The following is a 9,296-nucleotide window of genomic DNA, read 5'->3' as shown; positions in this document are numbered from 1 at the left end:
GGCAGCAAAATTGGGGGAAAAATATGGACATCTCTTTCTTTCAATTTTGATCGTCTGTTGTTGATCTACAATTATTTATTATGCATTTTGACAGATACTGCGCGCACTTTAGTGATAAAAACAAATCAATAGTTCTACAATTTAATACACAATGGAGTTTTTTTTGGTGATATTTGCAAAATAAATTCCTTACACAAAAAAAATGTTCAATAGTACCTTTGGTATATAAAAAAACTAAGCCTATATACAATTTGTGAAAATTAAACAAACATATGGAAAGGGCACCTGAAGTCTTTTATTAATGTTAAGTCATGATGATGTTCAACAATAGGAAACATAACGCACACATATAATATAATGCATTCACTGCAGTTTGATCTCACACGAATCTTATATTAAAATAAAAAATTTAATAATCAAATTTATACAATTTCAATCCTTGGGTATATACAGAATAGATTAATTAAAAAAAAATCATCTAGGGTACTCACAGTGACTTTGTAACAATAGAAAGTGACGAGTAAGAAAAATTTAGATTATGTTATTTATATATTCATAAGAAATATAAGTAGGAAATTCATTTCTTCTTTAATGATTCGTGTTTACATATTTGCATAGTATAGTTTAGAATTTTATTTACTTTGACAAACATAATACTTTATTCAGTATTTAAAAACTTGATTTTGAAAAAAATAAGAAGTTGTGGTATGATTGCGAACGAGGCAAAAATCCACAAACGTTCAAATGAATTGGATGTAGGCAATTATAGGTAGCCGTATGGCCTTCAACATTGAGAAAAACCCATACCTTATAGTCGGTTATAAAAGGCCTCGACATAAAAAATGTAAACAATTTAATAGAAAAAATTAACGGCATAATATATAACAACACAATTTACGAAAAAACAACATGACAGACACGAACCAACGACAACCATTGAACTACAAACTCCTGACTTGGGACAGGCACATATAGAATGTGGCGGGGTTAAACATGCCTGAAGGCGCCAACCCTCACCTAGCCTGGAACAGTGATGTAACGATACAACACAAAAATAAACTATGCAAAAATATGAACGAAAAACAAATAGATTGATTGCTAAAATTCCAGTGACGATATCTATTTTTACAAATACTCCATGTATAATTTAGATAATACAAACTACAAACTGAAATTTATTGGTTATCTATAACAATTTTGTTCTTTCTAACCAAATCCTTTAAAGAAGTTTTGCCTATTTTGAATTATGTCCTGAATATGCTACAACATATATTTAATGCAGTTGTAAATTTTGACCAACATATATTGTTTGTGTTTTTATATTAGAATGTCAGTGCAAGCGAAGCATCTGGTCGTCTTGTTACTTCTGTATTAAATATTGTTCGGTTTAACGGTTTTATACCTAGTTGATGAAGTATAATACAACCCTTAAATAATTGATAGTAAGCAGTTTGAATACAGAAAACATTATGCAATAGAATTCACATACTAATCAACAATCTGAATTTGAATGCGGTGAATCATCAAAGGACGATTTGTCATAGCTTAGAAAACTAGCAAAAGTAAGCAACATAAAGTACCAGTAATTAGAATGTAAATGTAAGTTACACAGTGAATTTGAACTGAATTTTATGTTGGGATGATTCATGACTATTGTCGAATACCGTATATTGTCGTCATGAAGTCTTATTTTCTTGTTGCTGGGTCTTTGCTTCATTGACATAACCCGTATTTCTTTTCATATGTGAAAAGACATTATTCTAATAAACTATTTTTATCTTACCTACTTTTAACTCAGGAGTATATAATTTTAAGATAGGTAACTTACAAAAATCCCATTCCTACCTATAATGTTGTAGAGCATTCTTTTACTTCGTCAAGTAAGAGCAAATAAACGAAGTAAAATCAAGCTTACAATCGGAGCAAATTGGGAAAAATGATTGTTTCATGTTTTCTATACACGACAAAATCATCGGAAAAAAAGGTATTTTCTCTCCTCAATTGCACTGATTATAAGCTTGATTTAATTTCTTTCGTTGTTCTCACTAGAAGAGTACTAGAATGTCTAACCACAGAGTATGTAATCTGTGGAAATCATATACTCTGGAGTCAAAAGTCGGTAATATGAAAATGGTCTATTAAATACACGATTACATAACACGCCTTCGTCGAATTATCTCGGGCTTTCCAGCTTCCTACGAGAAAAGTACCTGGCCGCAACACAATAGCCAACAGTGCTGAAAGTTGCACTTAACACCAATCAATCAATCAAGCAATAATGTATTCTTTTTTATGTCTAAAAGTTTTACACAAAATTTTATCATATTTTCTGATACAAATCATTTTCATTTTGCCGCATGTTTTTTATGATTACTTACAAAGCAAAAGTAGAAGTTTTAATTATGACTTCACAGTATTTCTACGAAAAATCCAAATTAAAGACCAATGTTGCGTTCTCTTCTCCAATGTATTTTTATACAACTGTAAATCAACTAGTCCTTGCACAATAACTAATGAATACGGAAAGTTCGACAGGACTTAGATATTCACAAAATACCTTAGTGCAACTTAATAGAAATGTACTAAGTGTTGTTTTCAATTTTAAATAATGGTAGAATAACATTGAAGAAGGACGATTTGTATTGTTAAGTCAATATCTTCTCATAAGTACAATTTAAATGACAAATTTGAAAAATCAAAATTGATGAAATGATATTGTGCTTGTTATTTGCCCTACAATATATTTAATTGAAAAAAATGTTTACAAGTATATCTTTTGTATATGTTATATTAGTATTTTTAATATATTGTATGTGACACAAAACATGATAAAATCTAAATGTTAGGAATAATGATTTAAATTTTTTTTTAATTTTTAGATATTTCGCAAAATAAAGGGATCTTGGTTCTGGAATCTTGAAACGGATAAGAAATCTGTATATACCAAGTTTCAATTTGAATGAGACGGAAAAACAATTATCATACCAATTCAAATAATAAGAAGATTTTTCATTAAAAACTAAATTTTGGGTTTCTACATTCGTCTTGTCCATTCTAAGTGTGTCATTAGTGACCGATACTATAAACTGCAGTGGTTGATTATTTCCGAATGTTTGTGGAAAGAGATAAGCCTTAAAGAAAATAAAGAAATATTTCCTGCTCTGATTGATTGATAGATATTTTCTCAACTTCCAGGGGCAAATAATTGACGAATATTCAAAAAGATTTATAATAATTGGTAGGTTTTGTGAGGTAGGTCCAACGCCATGGGATGCATTCCCAGAAAAAAAAACAAATCCAACAATAAATCAAATACAATAAAAGTAGCAGAATTGATAGAAAATTAATCTTTTATCATTACTGCAAAAAAAGTAACTTTATGATTACAGTTTCATTTTTAGTCAAACATTAAATATTTTGATAATTTCAGTCACAACACGGGGTGGGGTTGCACATTTTCTCTCATTTTACCTTTTCTACAGAAGTTTGTTTTATTAACAACAAAGTGAGGCAACATATTTTTTCTTCTTCAAATTAGTGTTTGATAGAGCTTGAAAAAAAATGAATTTGCATATGCAGTTAAAGTAAATTTCTTACTCGTATACTGTATGACAAAATACAACCAAACTCTTCTATCATCTATAACTTAATCATAAGCCGTAGTATTTTAATAACCCGCTTCGCCGCTCAAAAAAGCTTGGTGGAAAAAGAAATTCGAAAATAAGTAGCGTTTGAAAAACTCTTTGCGAGCGAACACCAACTAGATTACATCTGTTTATGCCTATTTTAGCCATAAGCATTCGTACGGACACTTATGTGATCAAACGTAAAAAAGTATTGCATCCACATATGACTCACCAGGAGAACTTCAAAAAAAAAAGAAGAACTTCGAAACAAAAATTATCCAAACAGTAGTGCAAATCTGAACTAATTCATCTATACATGGTGGAATTTAAAACCTAGTTTTTAGAATAAAGCTAGATTTCATAAACAGTAGATTTACAAAAAATGACCGTATCAATAATATTTCATATCAGGAGAGGAGATATAGGACAACTACTGCTACAGGTTTAAGTAGATTGAAGTACTATCATTTTCTTTTGATGTAAAAGTAACTTTAAGGAAAGCCATATGATGTAAAAATTGCCAGAACGTTCAATTTGTTTTGTGTAAGACTTCAAAAATATTTTGTACCTAAGAAAAATTAGGAGTAGGTCAACAAGAAAAGGGAATTAAAAATTGATATAAACAGGGTTTCACAATAACAATCTACTCCAGTTCAATAAATCAGTCTTCCATAAAAACCATCAAAAGGGGGAAAATGTATATCATTTTATGTTTTCTTACGAAAACGGTACAATAAAAATATTCAAATAAAAATATGATTGAATTGATATCATAAAATATTGCTTTTAAACATGCAAATATACTTTACAATGAACAATACTAACCAAAAGAAAAAAGCTGGATGGTTTTTGTTAACTATTACAAAGCTAAAACTTAAAATGCGTTTTATTATAAATGTTTGACTATATGAATATGAATAAAAGAGGGTGTTATCTATATAAAATATATCAAAACTGATTGGTTTTCATCAACATGTAAAACGAACCCTTCTTTACATAGTGATACCAAGGTAAAATAATTTAGATGTATAAGTGCAATCATAAAGAAATGATTTACATGTAGAACTTTTCATATTTCATCATTATGTATATCAAAAGCAACATCTTATTGACTGTAATTATTATTCTTTCAAGGAAAATATATGGTAAGGCTTTGAATGTTTCTTTTTTTTTTTATCTTTTTTGAAATGTTTTGCCTTGTTTGAAGCAAAATTGATTATTTTATATATTTTTAATTCTTATTTGGCGTTATAAAAAATCTCATCTAAAGGATAAACTCTTTAGATAATTTCATATTTCTATATCTTATATTTATATTTAAATTACAATCAGATTCTATAACTGTGGTGCATGCCATTCCTATACGTAAATTATGTTTATTCACTTTTTGATTCTATATATATCGTATTTGCTTTATTGAGAGATTCAAGCGAGATATTAAGTGTCTTCGTTCAATCTTTCAAAACAAAGATATGATAACAATATTTTTTATGGTAATAATAATAATGATAATACTTATAATAATAATGATAATAATAATAATAATAATAATAATAATAATAACAATAACAATAATAATAATGATAGAGATAATAATTATTATAACTTATGGTAATAATAATAATAATAATAATAATAATAATAATAATAATAATAATAATAATAATGATAATGATAATATTTATTATAACTATTATAATAGAACAAAACATTTTGAAAAAACAAAAACCGCAGATGGAAAAGGAACAACAGATATAAAGTTTATTCATTTACAAAGCGCCTGATTTTAGAAATGTAGATACTCATATCATTATTATCTAGTACATAGTTCTTACAAACCAAATTTATGCGTATCATGTACTTCAAGAAAAAATGCTCATCTGAAAATGTCCGCATTTGGAAAATTAATAACAATGCAATTCGAAAAAAGGTTTTTAGTTATACAGTGTGAATAGTCTCTCCTGAAGTTTCTGAATTTAAACGTCTGCTACTAATCTATTTGAACGTATGATACTAATCTATTTAAACGTATGATCTAATCTATTTAAACGTATGGTACTAATCTATTTAAACGTTTGATACTAATCTATTGTAACGTATGATCTAATGTATTTAAACTTAAGGTACTAATATATTTGAACGTATAAAACTAATCTATTTAAACGTATGATACTAATCTATTGAAACGTATTATACTAATTCTTTACTAAGTACTAGTGAAGTGTTTTGATTTTACTACACCAGATGTGCCTTTCAGCAGTTAAACAACCAACTCAGTACTACCCGACCCAACGTTGTATTATTTTAAGTATAAGATATTAATACTGTATTATATTTGATTCTTTGTTGTAGTTGTTACTGCTATTACTGAATGCACGAACAACAGAGATACTGGCGAAAATGACGGGCTTAAAAGTAAAAAAGAAATTGACAATCAAGCAGGTAATCTACTCATTTTATTTGTTTCAATTAAACAGAATTCATGTGACCAATATGGTAATTAATTAATATAATACATAACAATTTACATGGAAAAATTAAAATATATATATATGCGCATTTGAAAACTACTTTTGAATCATATTTATGAAGAAAAGCCGAAAATTGTGTTCTGTACACCTCGTCCCCCCTGAAATTTTACAGGTGTACAAAAGCGAATAGGTAATAAACGATGTTACCTGGTTGATACGAGGGGGCATCCGTACTCCGTTAAAGAAGTCACAAAATGGAATTAAACAAAGTCAGTTTAGTCACTGATAAGATGACTATTCTATCATCTAAAATTCTAAAACAGGAAAAACAAGTCTCTTACATGTATCTCATTCATAAAACATCATATTTACGTCTATAGACGTAAAGACAGAAAAACATGTTTGGAGTTTGTAAGGCCACACCAAATGAATTTCTAGTTCTTCGGACAATTTCCGTAAAAAAGGGTTGCGAGAGAACGAAATTTTTTTATTTGTTTTTTTTTTTCGAAGTTTGATTTTTGGCAGGCGAAAGTAATTTTTTACTAGCGAGCGATATTATTTTTGAAATATTAAAAAAATTAAATCCATGAAAAGCATTTTATGCAAGCGAGCGATCAGAAATTTACACAGTTTTGGTGCTTCATGTTTTTATATATCTCGTATCCTACTTCTTATATTACCCTAATTTGCTTCTTAATATGTTCCCAGACACCCTGTTTTCAGTACAAAAATGGTTAACTAGTAACAAAGCCTACAACTTTGTGTAGTCTGCTCAAAAAAAGATCCAGCTGGACATGAAATAGTACAACAGCATTGAACAGGTAGACATCCATGTTTGATGTCAGTTATAATTGATGCATTATAAAAATAATGAGATGTGATATGATTGCCAATTAAACAACTTTCCACCAAAGTTCAAATGAAATAGATATATACAATTATAGGCAACTGTATAGCCTTCAACAATGAGAAAACCCATACCGTATATCGGCTACAAAAGACCCTGACATGACAAATATGAAACAATTCATTTGAGAAAACTAACGGCCTAATTCATAACAAAACAATTTACGAAAAACAAATTTGACAGACAGGATTCAACAACAACCAGTGAACTTCAGGCTCCTGACTTAGGACAGGCACATATAGAATGGTACATGTATGTAGTTTCGTATGCAAAGCATATATGCATGTATAAAGCTTTTATATACAACTATACATATTTGTGAATACAACAAGATGAAAATTTATAAAGGACTGTCCTTCAAAAACTACACCAATTTATACTACTACGTATTCAAATGCATCACACAAGATGCTATATACTAATTAAACATATAGGAAAATTTTAATACATTCCACTTTATAATAGTCATGCTTTGCTGAAGAATTTAGGATGATTGATTGATTGTTGGTTGCTTAACATCCAGTGGCAAATATTTCATGCATGTTCAGGACGAGAACAAATAAACAATAAACAAAATGGAAAGGTCCTGTAACAGAGGCCGTCCTAGACGAAGGTCGGTGAAATTTGTACCATCACAGAAAAATGAGGCTACATTGGACAGGGACAAAAAAAGTTTGGCACTCTCCCTACACGAGGCATCTGATTTAAAGTCCCCATTCTGACTTGACGTGGCTGTGCACTTATATATTCCGCACAGCCATTCGAATGCCCCACCTTGGCAAGGGTTTTACTGCCAGTCGGAGAAAGACCTATTGTGATCATATTTCTTTTCTCCAGTCACCCTTGAGGGGACGAAGAATTTAATAGCAATCAAATTTTTATGTATATGGGGATGTTGCTCTGTGTTGAAGGCTATATCGTAAACTTTACTGGTTGCAAACCTCAACAAATTTGGTCTCCAGTGGAAGTTTGTCTCATTGACAATCATACACATTCTGATATTTAGAAGATTTTGTAAATTGCAAAGTTGAATTGATGTGTTATATTCAATTACCACAAACAATTTCTTGCCAAATTCCATGCTTTATAACTATGTAATGATACTAGCAAATATAAATAAAAGTTTCAAAGGAAAAAAGCTTTTATTCTAAACCTTAAAGATAAAAATAAGTAACAATATATAATAGTATCATTGCGTTGCCATTTCAAAGCATGTACCGTCAACTTCTGGATTCTCTTTTATTTTCATGCATGTTATATTGTCATCATTTCAATCATTCAATTCGGAGGCGTTGGTGATTTGTGTCATGTGTTGTCTTCAACGGAGCACTCAGTCAAACATATCGGTAAAAGAATTGTCAAAATCACATTCCACTCTGTGTTTTATAGTAAGGTCGTTGCCTGTGTTACCACTGTAACTACAAGTATTCCCCTGATGTCTTACGTTTAGAAAATGTATCATATTATATTTGTCCATATAAATAAAAAACGTTGTGAATGTTAGATCTAGATCAACAGGCCTCAGTACAAACAACTAAATAATAGAAACCCAGATAGAAAACATGTTACGGTACAAGACCGGATGCGTAACGGACACAGCAGAAACAGTAGTACTAGAACCGATATTTCTGGCATATATTCAACTAATCACAATAAACAGGTTTTTATGCCAACCCGCTAATTCCAAATCACCAACAGCATTTTTTAGGCCAACAAAGCCTCCAATGGCAGACCAGGTAGCACAAACAATAGAAGCCTCAAATACTACACTGCAAATAGTTTCATTCAACTGTAAAAGTATTAAATCATGCAGTGCAACGGTTAGGGATCTGATAAGACAAAATGAATTTGTACTTATTCAAGAAATTGGCTATTTGAAGGACAATTAAATCTGATAGGAGAAATCGACGCAAATGTGAACTATGCCGCTAAAGGTGTGGATAAATATGATCCACTCCCGCCGATTTATTTGCCAAGAGGATATGGAGGAGTAGCTAAAGTATGGAAGATGAAGTTGGATAGTATGATTAGAACATTAGATGACGGAAGAGAGCGTATACAATGCGTGGAAGTCTTAGAAAAAGATAATAGCAATCTGCTCTTAATATTTATTTATTTACCATCAACTGGAAGTCGTGATCATTATAAAGAATTTAAAGACAATATAGATCAACTCAACGAAATTGTGCTCAAATATCAAGATACCCATTATATGATAATTGGTGGAGATCTAAATGAAGACTTAGGAAACAGCGATAGAATAAATAAGAGAAAAGACTATCTGGAAAAATT

The 9,296-nt window shown here is 30.0% G+C and overlaps 1 protein-coding gene across 1 annotated transcript in view; it reads left to right on the top strand.

The window, feature by feature from the left end:
• The first annotated feature begins 5,983 nt into the window (after positions 1–5,983).
• Positions 5,984–9,296, top strand: part of LOC127711881 (fat-like cadherin-related tumor suppressor homolog) — a 45,300-nt gene continuing 41,987 nt past the window's right edge. Inside the window, exon 1 of the mRNA XM_052218045.1 lies at positions 5,984–6,068. The gene's annotated coding sequence lies outside the window, so the exon portion shown is untranslated. The remainder of the gene's footprint in view (positions 6,069–9,296) is intronic.

Source organism: Mytilus californianus, unplaced genomic scaffold, assembly GCF_021869535.1.
Source record: "Mytilus californianus isolate M0D057914Y unplaced genomic scaffold, xbMytCali1.0.p SCAF_8, whole genome shotgun sequence".
In the NCBI taxonomy this organism is placed as follows: domain Eukaryota; kingdom Metazoa; phylum Mollusca; class Bivalvia; order Mytilida; family Mytilidae; genus Mytilus; species Mytilus californianus.
The sequence above is the reverse complement of the archived record's forward strand: the minus strand, read 5'-3'. Positions and strand labels throughout refer to the sequence as shown.